Source organism: Salvelinus alpinus, chromosome 6 (genome assembly GCF_045679555.1).
Source record: "Salvelinus alpinus chromosome 6, SLU_Salpinus.1, whole genome shotgun sequence".
NCBI classification, from domain to species: domain Eukaryota; kingdom Metazoa; phylum Chordata; class Actinopteri; order Salmoniformes; family Salmonidae; genus Salvelinus; species Salvelinus alpinus.
Window position 1 is genome coordinate 67,321,394 of NC_092091.1, and position 16,339 is coordinate 67,337,732.

General features: G+C 44.6%; 1 protein-coding gene across 1 annotated transcript in view; it reads left to right on the forward strand.

The window, feature by feature from the left end:
• The window catches only part of znf827 (zinc finger protein 827), a 120,016-nt gene that overhangs the window by 78,688 nt on the left and 24,989 nt on the right, over positions 1-16,339 (forward strand). The window lies entirely within an intron of this gene.

Consider the following 16,339-nt stretch of genomic DNA (forward strand, 5'->3'; position numbering starts at 1 on the left):
GGTCGTTGTCCATTTGGAAGAACCATTTGCGACTAAGCTTTAACTTTCTGACTGATGTCTTGAGATGTTGCTTGAATATATCCACATCATTTTCATTCCTCATGATCTATTTTGTGAAGTGCACCAGTCCCTCCTGCAGCAAAGCACCCCCACAACATGATGCTGCCACCCCCGTGCTTCACGGTTGGGATGGTGTTCTTCGGCTTGCAAGCCTCCCCCTTTTTCCTCCAAACATAACAATGGTCATTATGGCCAAACAGTTCTATTTTTGTTTCATCAGACCAGAGGACATTTCTCCAAAAAGTACGATTTTTGTCCCCATGTGCAGTTGCAAACCGTAGTCTGGCATTTTTGTGGCAGTTTGCTGGCTTCTTGTTGGCTTGTTCTTGTTGGCTTCTTCCTTGCTGAGTGGCCTTTCAGGTTATGTCGATATAGGACTCGTTTTACTGTGGATATAGATACTTTTGAACCTGTTTCCTCCAGCATCTTCACAAGGTCCTTTGCTGTTGTTCTGGGATTGATTTGCACTTATCGCACCAAAGTACATTCATCTCTAGGAGATAGAACTCGTCTCCTTCCTGAGCGGTATGACGGCCGTGTGGTCCCATTTGTGTTTATACTTGCGTACTATTGTTTGTACAGATGAACGTGGTACCTTCAGGCGTTTGGTAATTGCTCCCAAGGATGAACCAGACTTTTGGAGGTCTTGGCTGTTTTTCTTTTCCCATGATGTCGAGCAAAGAGGCACTGAGTTTGAAGGTTGGCCTTGAAATACATCCACAGGTACACCTCCAATTGACTCAAATTATGTCAATTAGCCTATCAGAAGCTTCTAAAGCCATGACATAATTTTGGGGAATTTTCCAAGCTGTTTAACTTCTTATGGATCCCTTCGCGCGCCAATCCCTTTAGCGGGATTGATTTGACAACACCCAGTGAAATTGCAGCGCGACAAATTCAAAAACAGAAATACTCATAAGAATTCATAAAGCATACAAGTGTTATCGGTTTAAAGATGAACTTCGTGTTAATCTAGCCACAGTGTCAGATTTCAAAAAGGCTTTACGGCGAAAGCAGACCATGCGATTATCTGAGGACAGCGCCCAGCATACCAACATATGAAAATCAGATTTCAACCAGGCAGGTGCTACACAAATGTCAGAAATAACAATATAATTCATGCCTTACCTTTGAAGATTTTCTTCTGTTGGCACTCCAAAATGTACCATAAACATCACAAATGGGTTTTTTGTTCGATAAATTGCTTCTTTATATCCCAAAAATGTCCATTTATTTGGCGCGTTTGATTCAGAAAAACACCGGTTCCAACTCGCCCAACATGCCTACAAAGTATCTAATAAGTTACCTGTAAACTTGGTCCAAACATTTCAAACAACGTTCCTAATCCAAATTTATGTATCCTAAAACGTAAATAATCAATCAAATTTAGGACTGGAAATACTGTGCTCAATATCGGACGAAAACAAAGTGAAGCACGTTCCAGGTCGTGCGCACCAAAACATTAGAGTGCACCTGGAGTGACACATGGAAATAACAGGGCTACTTCTTCATTTCTCAAATGAAAAACATCAACCAATTTCTAAAGGCTGTTGACTAGTGGAAGCCATAGGAATTTCAAGCATATTTCTATTAAAAAGGGATTGCCATAGAAAACGAATGGAAAACAGATTGAGCTCAAAAAAATGTTTTCCTGGATGGATTGTGCTCGGGATTTCGCCTGCCAAATCAGTTCTGTTATACTCACAGACATTATTCAAACATTTTAGAAACTATCCAAATCTACTAATAACATGCATATCCTAGCTTCTAGGCCTGAGTAGCAGGCAGTTTACTTTGGGCACACTTTTCATCCGGACGTGAAAATACTGCCCCCTAGCCCAAAGAGGTTTTAAAGGCACAGTCAACTTAGTGTATGTAAACTCCACACTGGAATTGTGATACAGTGAATTATAAGTGAAATAATCTGTCTAAACAATTGTTGGAAAAATTACTTGTGTCATACACAAAGTACAGTCGTGGCCAAAAGTTTTGAGAATGACACAAATATTAATTTTCACAAAGTCTGCTGCCTCAGTTTGTATGATGGCAATTTGCATATACTCCAGAATGTTATGAAGAGTGATCAGATGAATAGCAATTAATTACAAAGTCCCTCTTTGCCATGCAAATAAACTGAATCCCCAAAAAAACCTTCCACTGCATTTCAGCCCTGCCACAAAAGGACCAGCTGACATCATGTCAGTGATTCTCTCGTTAACACAGGTGTGAGTGTTGACGAGGACAAGGGTGGAGATCACTCTGTCATGCTGATTGAGTTCAAATAACAGACTGGAAGCTTCAAAAGGAGGGTGGTGCTTGGAATCATTGTTCTTCCTCTGTCAACCATGGTTACCTGCAAGGAAACACGTGTCGTCATCATTGCTTTGCACAAAAAGGGCCTCACAGGCAAGGATATTGCTGCCAGTAAGATTGCACCTAAATCAGCCATTTATCGGATCATCAAGAACTTCAAGGAGAGTGGTTCAATTGTTGTGAAGTAGGCTTCAGGGCGCCCAAGAAAGTCCAGGAAGCAGCAGGACCGTCTCCTAAAGTTGATTCAGCTGCGGGATCGGGGCACCACCAGTACAGAGCTTGATCAGGAATGGCAGCAGGCAGGTGTGAGTGCATCTGCACGCACAGTGAGGCAAAGCCTTTTGGAGGATGGCCTGGTGTCAAGAAGGGTAGCAAAGAAGCCACTTCTCTCCAGGAAAAACATCAGGGACAGACTGATATTCTGCAAAAGGAACAGGGATTGGACTGCTGAGGACTGGGGTAAAGTCATTTTCTCTGATGAATCCCCTTTCCGATTGTTTGGGGCATCCGGAAAAAAGCTTGTCCGGAGAAGACATGGTGAGCGCTACCATCAGTCCTGTGTCATACCAACAGTAAAGCATCCTGAGAACATTCATGTGTGGGGTTGCTTCTCAGCCAAGGGAGTGGGCTCTCTCAGCCAAGGGAGTGGGCTCACTCACCATTTTGCCTAAGAACACAGCCATGAATAAAGAATGGTACCAACACATCCTCCGAGAGCAACTTCTCCCAACCATCCAGGAACAGTTTGGTGACGAACAATGCCTTTTCCAGCATGATGGAGCACCTTGCCATAAGGCAAAAGTGATAACGAAGTGGCTCGGGGAACAAAACATCTATATTTTGGGTCCATGGCCAGGAAACTCCCCAGACCTTAATCCCATTGAGAACTGTCAATCCACAAGAGGCGGGTGGACAAACAAAAACCCACAAATTCTGACAAACTCCAAGCATTGATTATGCAAGAATGGGCTGCCATCAGTCAGGATGTGGCCCAGAAGTTAATTGACAGCATGCCAGGGCGGATTGCAGAGGTCTTGAAAAAGAAGGGTCAACACTGATAATATTGACTCTTTCCATCAACTTCATGTAATTGCCAATAAAAGCCTTTGACACTTATGAAATACTTGTAATTATACTTCAGTATTCATTCCATAGTAACATCTGACAAAAATATCTAAAGACACTGAGGCATCAGACTTTGTGAAAATTAATATTTGTGTCATTCTCAAAACTTTTGGCCACGACTGTAGATGTCCTAACCGACTTGCCAAAACTATAGTTTGTTAACAAGACATTTGTGGAGAGGTTGAAAAACAAATTTTAATGACTCCAAACTAAAGTGTATGTAAACTTCCGACTTCAACTGTATGTATGTGTGTGTGTATATGTATATGTAAGTATATATACATCCATACATACTGAACAAAAATATAAACCCAACATGAAAAATGTTGGTTTCATGAGCTGAAATAAAAGATCCCAGAAATGTTTCATATGCACAAAAAGCTTATTTCTCTCAAAGTTTGTGCACAAATTGGTTTACATCCCTGTTAGTGAGTATTTCTCCTTTGCCAAGATATGCCACCTGTCAGGTGGATGGATTATCAAGAAGCTGATTAAACATTATGATCATTACGCAGGTGCGACCAGCCACCCGGACAGCTGGTGCAACTGAGAAGTGTTTCTGTCTGTAATAAAACCCTTTTGTGGGGAAAAACTCATTCTGATTGACTTTGCCTGGCTCCCCAGTCAGTGAGCCTGGCTCCCAAGTGGGTGGGCCCATGCCCTTCCAGGCCCGACCCATGGCTGTGCCCCTGCCCAGTCATGTGAAATCCATCGATTAGGACCTAATAAATTTATTTCAGTGGACTGATTTCCTTAAATGAACTGTAACTCAGTAAAAATCGTTGAAATTGTTGCATGTTCCGTTTATATTTTGTTTCAGTATAGTTTAAACCGTACACTGACAATCAATTGTCCACACGTACTGCATAACAATAATTGATTGGATTTATGAAGTGCAGGAATACATGTTAATGTAGCCCAAGTGGTGGGTGGGAGGACATGACCCTGCCGTTTCATTTCATCACCACTGCACTGCTGTATCCTGATGCTAAGCCTGTTCCACTCTGCCTCAGTGCCCTGTCCGTGCCCTCTCTGTGCCCTCCTCCCTCCCTTTCTCCTTCATTTCCTCCCTCCCTGGTAGATCTAGTCTTACAGTGGCACTGATATCTTTAGGCACTCATCCCCTTAGGGGGCTATTGGGCCTTTGAACCCCCCCCCCCTCTCTCTGTAACAAACACACCACTCTCCATTAGTCTCAGTGCAAGTGTTGCATCATCATTGTACTGAATTATTGAACGCTACAGTACCAGCAGATCTGGGAACAGATGTAGCAGCAGTATCACCCCTCCCGCTCCCGGCTGAATAAGAGGTAACTGGTCTAAGATCAGTCTCTGTCTGCTGCAGGCTAGGCTGCTGCTGCTGCTGTTTCGCTCCCCAGCTGACATGTTGTCTTCCACCACTGCATCCTTTTGAAGCAGCTGAACTCTTCACCCCTTTCTGAGCAGGTCGACCAGAGAGGGAGAGCGAGGGGATGAGGAGAGAGGATGTCATCTTATGACTCCTCCTCGTATCCGTCTCCTTCTCTAGCTCACTCATCTTTCTTCCTTCTCTCTCACCCTCAGGGTGTTCCTCTCCCTGGCACTCTCCTCCTTTTTTTTATCCTTTCCTCTCATCCTCTCTTCCTCCCTCACGGCATCCATGTGTCTCTCCCAGCTCATCTCTCTATTCCCCCTCTGTCGATGCATCAAAGGTATACCTCGCAGAATGATAAGATAGCTTTACATGTGTTGACTCGGTAATGGCGTGGCTCTCTGGCTGTTAGCTGTAGGGCTTTACTGCTAGTCCTCTCCTCATCTACGTACACGCACACAGTCAGACTGGCTGTACGTTCTGATTGGAGCAGACACCGAAGGTCAAAGGTGAACAGCGAAACAGAGCAGTGCAGTCATTTTCACTCCGTCTCAAAAATGAATAATGCATTGTCAAGTTAAAGCAGACATGTATTTGTCCGATAAAATGTGATATGTACAGTGTGTTAATATTAACCTGATATAGAGAGATTACAGTATACTAGATAGCATATGGCTGTCTCTAAAGATACAGAATATATTAGCATGTAGCCTGAACACAATCCACACAATGTCAACATAATATACATTGGACTATGTATAACCTACCTGTGTCATACATTGAGCGGATAAGGTATATGACAAAGTCAAGTTAACGTGATATCTATACATTAGACCAGGGTTTTCCAAACCTGTTCCTGGAGAGATACCTTCCTGTAGGTTTTCACTCCAACCCTAATCTAGTGCACCTGCTTCTAATAAATATCTGGTTGATGAACTGAATCAGGTTAGTTACAACCGGGGTTGGAGGGAAAAACCTACAGGAGGGTATCTCTCCAGGAACAGGGTTGGAGAGCCCTGCGTTAGACCGTACATAGCCTGCCTGTGTACATTGAGAACGTTACAGTGTATGGTACCATACAACACCGTATATGATCAGTCAGAGCTGTGCAAGTGAGAGATTCTACACTACAGTACAGAGGTAGTGGGAGTTATCAGGTCACAACCCCTCTACTTGCTGTTAGAGGTGAACTGGTGTAGTGTTCCACTGCTCCTACACTAGAGGGGACGATATACACACACACACACACTTAGGAACAGGATTCATCTTTTTATGGCACCAGAACATAATGTCATAACCCTGGACATATAGTGCCGTGTGTAGTGTGTGTTTTTTTGTGCTAGATAGGCAAGTGAAGGCCACGCAATTTGACACAAAAAAAGACCACTTAGACCCCCTACTTTGATGTGTTTTCACTGAGAGTGTGTTTATCTACTTTCTGAGCGTGTGTGTGTGGGCAAAATGTTTGTGTGTGTGACCGTCTGACCGCTCAATGAATCTCAGCTGTGACGCAAGTGTGCTTATCCCAGCTCTCTCTCGCTTCGTGTGTGTGTGTGTGTGTGTGTGTGTGTGTGTGTGTGTGTGTGTGTGTGTGTGTGTGTGTGTGTGTGTGTGTGTGTGTGTGTGTGTGTGTGTGTGTGTGTGTGTGTGTGTGTGTGTGTGTGTGTGTGTGTGTGTGTGGCTCAGCAGTCTGCTCAGCCCCTGATGGCAGGGGTGGTGAACCCCAGGCGGGAGCGTGCGTGAGACTGCCTGTCCCTTGGTTGACCCCGGCCTCGCAGTGCTCTCTACCCCCCCCCCCCCTCCTCCACGACCGCTCTGCTCTTGCCAGGCTCTGGGCACCTGATTAAGGGATTAGTCGGCCGATGGTTGTCAGTTGTGTCTCCAGACGGGGGGGTGACGTGGGGTCGGGTCGGCTAGGCTACCACCGCCCCTGAAACCTGGGTCCGGAAAGAGAACGCACTCAGATGGACGCGCACACATACATCATGTAAACACACAGGCACACTGGGCCGACCGCACACACACACACACACTGTACACACACACTGGTGCTCTAGCATGCACCTGGGTAAACATTTCACTGTTGGTCCACACCTGTTGTTTATGAAGCATGTGGCAAATACAATTTGATTTGATGCACACACACACACTTTCAACTCCGAATGTAAACGCACCACTCAGGCGTGCACCTCGCCACATACACACAATGTAGGCCGGGTTCAGACAACGGTGACTAGCCTCGCCCCTCCCAGGCTCAGCCATCCAGGAGAGGAGAGGTCACAGAAAGGGCAGGGTCATCACTGGGTTACTACTGCCTCGCTGCCTCCTCACCCTACCCTGCCTCTCTCCATCTATCACTCGCTTTCTCCTACACTGCTGACCTCAGCCTACCCTCTCACCCCTCCCTCCTTCCCCCCTCTCTCACTCTTTCTCTCTCCCCCTTCCATCTATCTCTCTCCCATCTCTCTCCTGTACTACTGACCCCCCCCTCCCACCTCTTCCCCCCTCGCTACTGGCCCAATTTCATATATCCATAATCACCATGAGCAGCCGTGTCAGCATGGCTGGAGCTCCCTGCTGCTCCTCATCACACACACACACACACTTACACACTCGCTTACACACACACACAACCTGGACGAGACAGTCAAAATCTGTTACCTCAGAGATCCTGATGCCGTGTACTGCCGGCCACCGGGACTATTTTTAGCGTCTGCTATTTGGCTAACCTCTTGAACACTGTCTGATAACCAGAGCGATGGGGAGGTTGGGGGGAGGTTACGGGAAGGTTTTTCCTCCGTTAGGGATTCTCTAACCAACGTTGTTGTTTTATTTCAACCCCGATTTTTCTAATCTCCTAAGAGATGCCCTGATTTACGAGAAACTAGATATGAAAAGACAACGACCGCTGTTGAATCAGAAGTGTTATTTTGTTTGACGGCAGCTGAAGCAAAAGGTTTTCAAGGAAGCGTTTGAGTTCACAACATCATAACACCCCCCTCTTCAAAATGCCCATAGCGCTGGAATGAGGTTACTGTTGTACTGTTTCATATTTAATGGTGGTAGCATATTTTCTGTTTTGTGTGCTTCACTGAGCCACACACACACACCATACACTATCCCCTTTCCTGTATTTTGTGTGCTTCTGTGAACCATATATATATACAGTTGGAAGTTGGAAGTTTACATACACTTAAGTTGGAGTCATTTAAAACTCGGTTTTTCAACCACTCCACAAATGTCTTGTTAACAAACTATAGTTTTGGCAAGTCGGTTAGGACATGTACTTTATGCATGACACAAGTAATTTTTCCATCAATTGTTTACAGACAAATTATTTCACTTATAATTCACTGTATCACAATTCCAGTGGGTCAGATGTTTACATACACTAAGTTGACTGTGCCTTTAAACAGCTTGGAAAATTCCAGAAAATTATGTCATTGATTTAGAAGCTTCTGATAGGCAAATTGACATAATTTGAGTAAATTCGAGGTGTGTGTACCTGTGGATGTATTTCAAGGCCTACCTTCAAACTCAGTGCCTCTTTGCTTGACATCATGGTAAAATCCAAAAAATCAGCCAAGAACTCCAAAAAATCTGCCAAAAAATTGTAGACCTCCACAAGTCTGGTTCATCCTTGGGAGCAATTTCCAAATGCACCACGTTCATCTGTACAAACAATAGTACGCAAGTATAAACACCATGGGAACACGCAGCCGTCATACCGCTCAGGAAGGAGGCGCGTTCTGTCTCCTAGAGATGAACGCACTTTGGTGCGAAAAGTGCAAATCAATCCCATAACAACAGCAAAGGACCTTGTGAAGATGCTGGAGGAAACAGGTTCAAAAGTATCTATATCCACAGTAAAACGAGTCCTATATCGACATAACCTGAAAGGCCGCTCAGCAAGGAAGAAGCCACTGCTCCAAAACCGCCATAAAAAAGCAAGACTACGGTTTGCAACTGCACATGGGGACAAAGATCGTACTTTTTGGAGAAATGTCCTCTGGTCTGATGAAACAAAAATAGAACTGTTTGGCCATAATGACCATCGTTATGTTTGGAGGAAAAAGGGGGAGGCTTGCAAGCCGAAGAACACCATCCCAACCGTGAAGCACGGGGGTGGCAGCATCATGTTGTGGGGGTGCTTTGCTGCAGGAGGGACTGGTGCACTTCACAAAATAGATGGCATCATGAGGAACGAAAATGATGTGGATATATTGAAGCAACATCTCAGGACATCAGTCAGGAAGTTAAAGCTTGGTCGCAAATGGGTCTTCCAAATGGACAACGACCCCAAACGTACTTCCAAATTTGTGGCAATATGGCTTAAGGACAACAAAGTTAAGGTATTGGAGTGGCCATCACAAAGCTCTGACCTCAATCCTATAGAAAATGTGTGGGCAGAACTGAAAAAGCGGGTGCGAGCAAGGAGGCCTACAAACCTGACTCAGTTACACCAGTTCTGTCAGGAGGAATGGGCCAAAATTCACCCAACTTATTGTGGGAAGCTTGTGGAAGTCTACCTGAAACGTTTGACCCAAGTTAAACAATTTAAAGGCAATGCTACCAAATACTAATTGAGTGTATGTAAACTTCTGACCCACTGGGAATGTGATGAAAGAAATAAAAGCTGAAATAAATCATTCTCTCTACTATTATTCTGACATTTCACATTCAGTGGTGATCCTAACTGACCTAAGACAGGGAATTTTTACTAGAATTAAATGTCAGGAATTGTGAAAAACTGAGTTTAAATGTATTTGGCTAAGGTGTATGTAAACTTACGACTTCAACTGTATTTATATCACACACACACACACACACACACACACACACACACACACACACACACACACACACACACACACACACACACACACACACACACACACACACACACACACACACACACACACACACCCCCCCCCCCAGTGACCCTGTACTAGCTCCCTGAGCCAGTGTGTGACTTGGTGATGCCCTCTAGCCCTACATAACAATATCCACTCAGGAACGGCGCGCTTTAGGGGTTGAATGGATGTTATGGTCCAGGCTTTATTAAACATGTTCGGAATTCCAACCATTTCCATTTGGATTCAGACCCGTATTATTTCAAAGAGGTTGAGCGAGGACAGTCCAGAGTTTAGAGTGCTCCTGATGGATGGAGATTGAACTATGAATGGAATGAGAGATCTTGTCTGTGTCTGATTAAATGTACAGAATGTCCTTGGGGTATATGTTAAAGGCATTAACAAAGTTTTTTAAGGTTATTTCTCTTTGAACATCCATGAGGTAGTATGAAGTCTATGTAGGGTTTGTATGATAAATTAACTTAGCTATCTATATTTTGAGAATGAGACACATCCATGCATCATCTGTAAAATGCAGAGATTAGGACATTACCGGGAATCAAATCCACTTACTAGTCAGCTTTGAGGAAAGCCAGTAGAGTTGTATGCCGTATAAATATATTATAACCTTTTGGATTAAACAACTGGCTTTTCTCAAACTATAAGGCAAATGACTTCCCTCACTAATATATATATATATATATATATATATACACATTGACACCTGCTCTTTCCATGACATAGACTGACTAGGTGAATCCAGGTTAAAGCCATGATCCCTTATTCCCGTGTTTATCAAGATTGGTCCCCCACCCAAAGGACTTCCAGCCAACTTAACACAACTGTGGGAAGCATTGGAGTCAGCATCCCTGTGGAACGCTTTCGACACCTTGTAGAGTCCATGCACTGACGAATTGAGGCTGTTCTGAGGGCAAAGGGGGTCCCAACTCAATATTAGGGAGGTGTTCCTAATGTTTGGTGTACTCAGTGTAGATAGGATTTGTCACAGGAATGCATAGATTCAACCCTGTCACTCACTGTCCCTCTCATCCAATCCCCTACCCCAGAAAGCAACAAGGACGCCGCCCACTACCAGAAGATGACGGTGAAGGCAGAACCTATGGAGGTGGACCCGGCCAGCGGCCCGGCCCCGCCCTCTTCTCACCTGCTGGCCTTCAGCACTTTAGGGCCGTGTGAGAAGAGCGAGCCAATGGCCAGCCTCCCTGAGGCGTTGTCCCGCCCCCAGAAGCAAGACCTCTTCTCCCAGGACATATCGGTGAAAATGGCCTCCGAGCTCCTCTTCCAACTCTCAGGTGCGCAATGTTCTCTATGATACACAACACACACACACATACGACACACACAATCTCTCAAACATACACACACATGTACACTAGAGGTCGACCGATTATGATTTTTCAACACCGATACCGATTATTGGAGGACAAAAAAAGCCAATACCGATTTAATCGGCCAATTTAAAAATAAAAATGTACAAGTTATTTGTAATAATGACAATTACAACAATACTGAATATAACACTTATTTTAACTAAATATAATACATCAATAAAATCAATTTAGCCTCAAATAAATTATGAAACATGTTCAATTTGGTTTAAATAATGCAAAAACAAAGTGTTGAAGAAAGTAAAAGTGCAATATGTGCCATGTAAGAAAGCTAACGTTTAAGTTCCTTGCTCAGAACATGAGAACATATGAAAGCTGGTGGTTCCTTTTAACATGATTCTTCAATATTCCCAGGTAAGAAGTTTTAGGTTGTAGTTATTATAGGAATTATAGGACTATTTCTCTCTATACCATTTGTATTTCATATACCTTTGACTATTGGATGTTCTTATAGGCACTTTAGTATTGCCAGTGTAACAAGTATAGCTTCCGTCCCTCTCCTCGCTCCTACCTGGGCTCGAACCAGGAACACATCGACAACAGCCACCCTCGAAGCAGCGTTACCCTTGCAGAGCAAGGGGAAAAACTACTCCAAGTCTCAGAGCGAGTGACGTTTGAAACGCTATTAGTGCGCACCCCGCTAACTAGCTAGCCATTTCACATCGGTTACACCAACCTAATCTCGGGAGTTGATAGGCTTGAATTCATAAACAGCAGAGCTGCTGGCAAAACGCACGAAAGTGCTGTTTGAATGAATGCTTACGAGCCTGCTGGTGCCCACCATCGCTCAGACTGCTCTATAAAATCATAGACTTGATTATAACATAATAACACACAGAAATACGAGCCTTAGGTCATTAATATGGTCGAATCCGGAAACTATAATCTCGAAAACAAAACATTTATTCTTTCAGTGAAATACGGAACCGTTCCATATTTTATCTAAAGGGTGTCATCCATCAGTCTAAATATTCCTGTTACATTGCACAACCTTCAATGTTATGTCATAATTACGTAAAATTCTGTCAAATTAGTTCGCAATGAGCCAGGCGGCCCAAACTGTTGCATATACCCTGACTCTGCGTGCAATGAACGCAAGAGAAGTGACACAATTTCACCTGGTTAATATTGCCTGCTAACCTGGATTTCTTTTAGCTAAATATGCAGGTTTAAAAATATATACTTCTGTGTATTGATTTTAAGAAAGGCATTGATGTTTATGGTTAGGTACACGTTGGAGCAACGACAGTCCTTTTTCGCGAATGCGCACCGCATCAATTATATGCAACGCAGGACACGATAGATAAACTAGTAATATCATCAACCATGTGTAGTTATAACTAATGATTATGATTGATTGATTGTTTTTTATAAGATAAGTTTAATGCTAGCTAGCAACTTACCTTGGCTTCTTACTGCATTCGCGTAACAGGCGGGCTCCTCGTGAGGCAGGTGGTTAGAGCATTGGACTAGTTAACCGTAAGGTTGCAAGATTGAATCCCTGAGCTGACAAGGTAAAAATCTGTCGTTCTGCCCCTGAACAAGGCAGTTAACCCACCGTTCCTAGGCCGTCATTGAAAATAAGAATGTGTTCTTAACTGACTTGCCTAGTTAAATAAATGTGTAAAAAAAAAAAAAAAAAGATTTCCGATTGTTATGAAAACTTGAAATCGGCCCTAATTAATCGGCCATTCCGATTAATCGGTCGACCTCTAATGTACACACACTTGTACACACACATGTACCCTCACACACCTCCCTGACTACATTCACACACACACCTCTCTCTGGCACCTCAGTGCTCAGTGTCAACCTTGAAATGTGGTGTGATACTTAGCCATAAAAGCTATATGTTTCTCTTCCATCCTCTGGAGGCTCTGCGGTTAGGGGACACTATATATTACCTGTAATGTGCTCTGTAGGTTTTATACACACTTCTTCCCTTTTTGGCTGTGACCATGACATTGAGGCGGCAGACAGCTGTTTGTATTGCCTGATGGCAGAGCACTGAAGTGGAGCCTGCATCCCCCAAGATGGGGTTGTGGGGGGTGGTACAGGAGACCCAGGCCATGCCCCCCAGCTCTATCCCCCCAGCTCTGATTGCTACGCCTAAATGCCTTATACAGTAGCACCTCGGAAATTGTGGCAAAAAAATCTCTCCAGCGAGAGAGATGCACACACCGATGAGCACGCACGTACACACACACACGCAGACACACACAAGCCCCCATGGGGAACAGTGTCTACAAAGTGCCTGTCTTCCCCCACGTCCCTCCCTCCTCTTCTCCTTCTCTATCCCTCCTTCTCTCTCTCTTCCTCGACTCCTTTTCAAACATGCCGGCTCAAGCACACTTGGCTGCACACACTAGCCCCCCCCCCCCCCCCTACATTTCTCCCGTGTGGCATCACCATGGCAACGCGGAGAGACCTCTGTCCTTGGCGAACCGTTTGACGGAGCGGGGTGTTAGGGAGTGGGGGGTGAGGAGGGGTTAGGGAGTGGGGTGCGAGGAGGGGTTGGGGGGCAGCGACTAGAGCAGTGTCACCCAGGGAGCAAGAGGCTGCTATAATGAGGTCATCACTCGTAGGCTGCTGAAGCCAAGGGACAACCAAACACCTTCCCTGGGTTTTATTACTCTGACCATAGAATTTGAAATTTGAATACTAGAATGGACATGAAAGTTCTTATGACAGCATAAAAGGTCAGCCATTTTGGTCAGGGAGTTGGTCAGCCAGTGTGCTGTGATGAGATATTGTGTAAAACAATCATTTTGAAGATTGTCTGCACAGTATGTTTGTTCGCCAGTTTAAGTGGAATGATTCCAATAATTTTTCTAACCAGTATGCCAACATTCCATACTAACAGTGCAGTCAATCCACAGCCACTGGCTGAAATCAGTAGATAGGATTTAGACAAGTTGTAAATGCAACAAGTACTGATATTGTATCATATTATAAACACTCACAGCTTTCCAAGAAAACAAACATTGAGACATTTATGGTCCGTTTACATATATTTCATAGGCTATTTATACAGTCTAAAACCTGTACAAACTTTATAATTATATGACAATATTTTAGGTATAAAAAAAAATCACATGCCTTACTTTTATTTTTCTGCATAAGTGAAATCAGGAAATGCATCACCTATGCCTCTACTACTATTCATTCCAATTAGACTGGTTTGGATTTCTCCCTGGCCACAATGGCTGCCATTTTATACCATTCTGGAACTGTGAGGGTTTATGACATAGCCCCTCTAGTCATTTAATATGATCTCTTTGACTTTGACCACTTAAAACAGTATCTGCCAAGGCAACAGGACAACCATGCAACTTCCCTGGGTTTTTATACAGCATGTTACTATGACCACAATGTTACTATACGCTACAATCTGGGATTGGTCTTTCAGCAAAATGGTTAGGGAAATGTTACCCCTCTCAAATTCACAGACGGCGCTCTAGATGCAAGGACTGACCTTTGAACAGATTCCCAGATCCCAGATTGCACCTTTTTAAAGCAGTATCAGACCAATACTAACCACTCGGTCACGTTGAATAATCAATATGTCCTGAATAACCGCTTCGTGGTTCCATCATGACCACAAAAGGCGTGTTAATGATTTCTCATTGTTGTGACCCTCTTTGATGTTGGGATGTTTTTTTGTGTTGCAGAAAAAGTCAGCAAAGCCAACGACCACAAAGACAGCAACATGGTGGGCATAAGCAGGTAAGACAACAACAACAACAACAACATGTTGTTTTGTCACATACACTGGATAGGTGCAGTGAAAGGTGTTGTTTTACAGTGTCAGCCATAGGAGTATGGCGCCCTTGGAGCAAATTAGGGTTAAGTGCCTCGACAGATTTTTCACCTTGTTGGCTCGGGTATTCAAACCAGCGACCATTCGACATGATGAACATAGTGGCTTCTTTTCCGCTTAGCTGCTATTTCTACAGTTTGTCTTTTTTGGTATATGGCTTATGGTTTAGCATTGAGATTGGGAGGCCTCTTGCATATTGATTGCATATTGCTATCATATTTTAGCGTAAGCATTTGTTTTAGTTATTGAGCTGTTAAAGCATGATACTGCTCTGACTGTGTCTGTGTGTGGTTGTGTGTCCACTCCTAGCCCCTTCCTGGACGAGCGTTTCAGACAATCCCCCTTCAGCCAGCGCTCCAAGTCCTCCTCCCCCGCAGAGGCCAGCTCCTCTGCTAGGACAGCCCTCCACGGTGAGACACACACACATCATGGATAGACTGACACATACACACTTACTGTCAGACAGATAGACAGACAGATGCAGTTCAGTGGGCATACTACTATAGTGAGCCACACACTCAGAAAGACACACACACACTCCAGACAGACACATAATGTAGACATGCAGCCAGAATGTTGGCCCTCACAGCTGATTACAGTAACCTCCCACCCTCCTCAGCCACATCCCCACTTCCCCAGGGCTTTCCTCGCTCTCTCACACATCTACCCAGCCACTCAACTCTGGCCAACCCTCTCTTCCTCCACCCCTCTTCCTCCATTCCTCCACCTCCAGAGCCTCCACCTCCCGTCTCACTCACACATCTACCCAGCCTTGGGGCTCCCTGCCCTGGACAGCCCTTCCCTCCCCTCCCCTGGCCCTGGAATGGGGATGCTCTGTGGCTGTCCCTGTGGTGCCTGCGGCAGGCAGGCAGAGATACAGAGGGTAATTAGCCTGTGCCAGCCTCACCCGTCTCTCCCTCCATCACCATCCACCAGTTAATTAAAATCTGATTGGCTTCTACGTGTCAAGGGTGTCCTGATAGTTAATTCGCCCAACCGACTGTCTCCCTTCCCTGGGTGCAACGTGCAGGCCCTTGTCTTCGCTCTTTCTCTCTCTTTTATCGCTCTCACCTTTTCTCGCTCTCTCTCCCTCTCTCTCCGTCTCTTCCCGATGCCCAGTTCTTTCTCTTGTCTCCTTCAACCATCTTTTCTCTGCTTTCGGGTTGCACTTTTCTCTTTTCCTGCTCCCTCTATCCCCTCCCTCCCTCTCTCCATATCTCTCTCTCATCTCTCCATCTTTGTACCTCTCTATCTCTCTGTTTCTCTCTTTGGGGTGCAGTCAGTCACACAGCTGTGTTCTGTGCTAAGGGTAGTGACCCTCCCCAGTGCTCCCATTAACCCAGTTTCCCAGTATCACCCCAGCACCACTCATTATCCAGACAGTTACTCTGAGAATCCCTTGTATTACT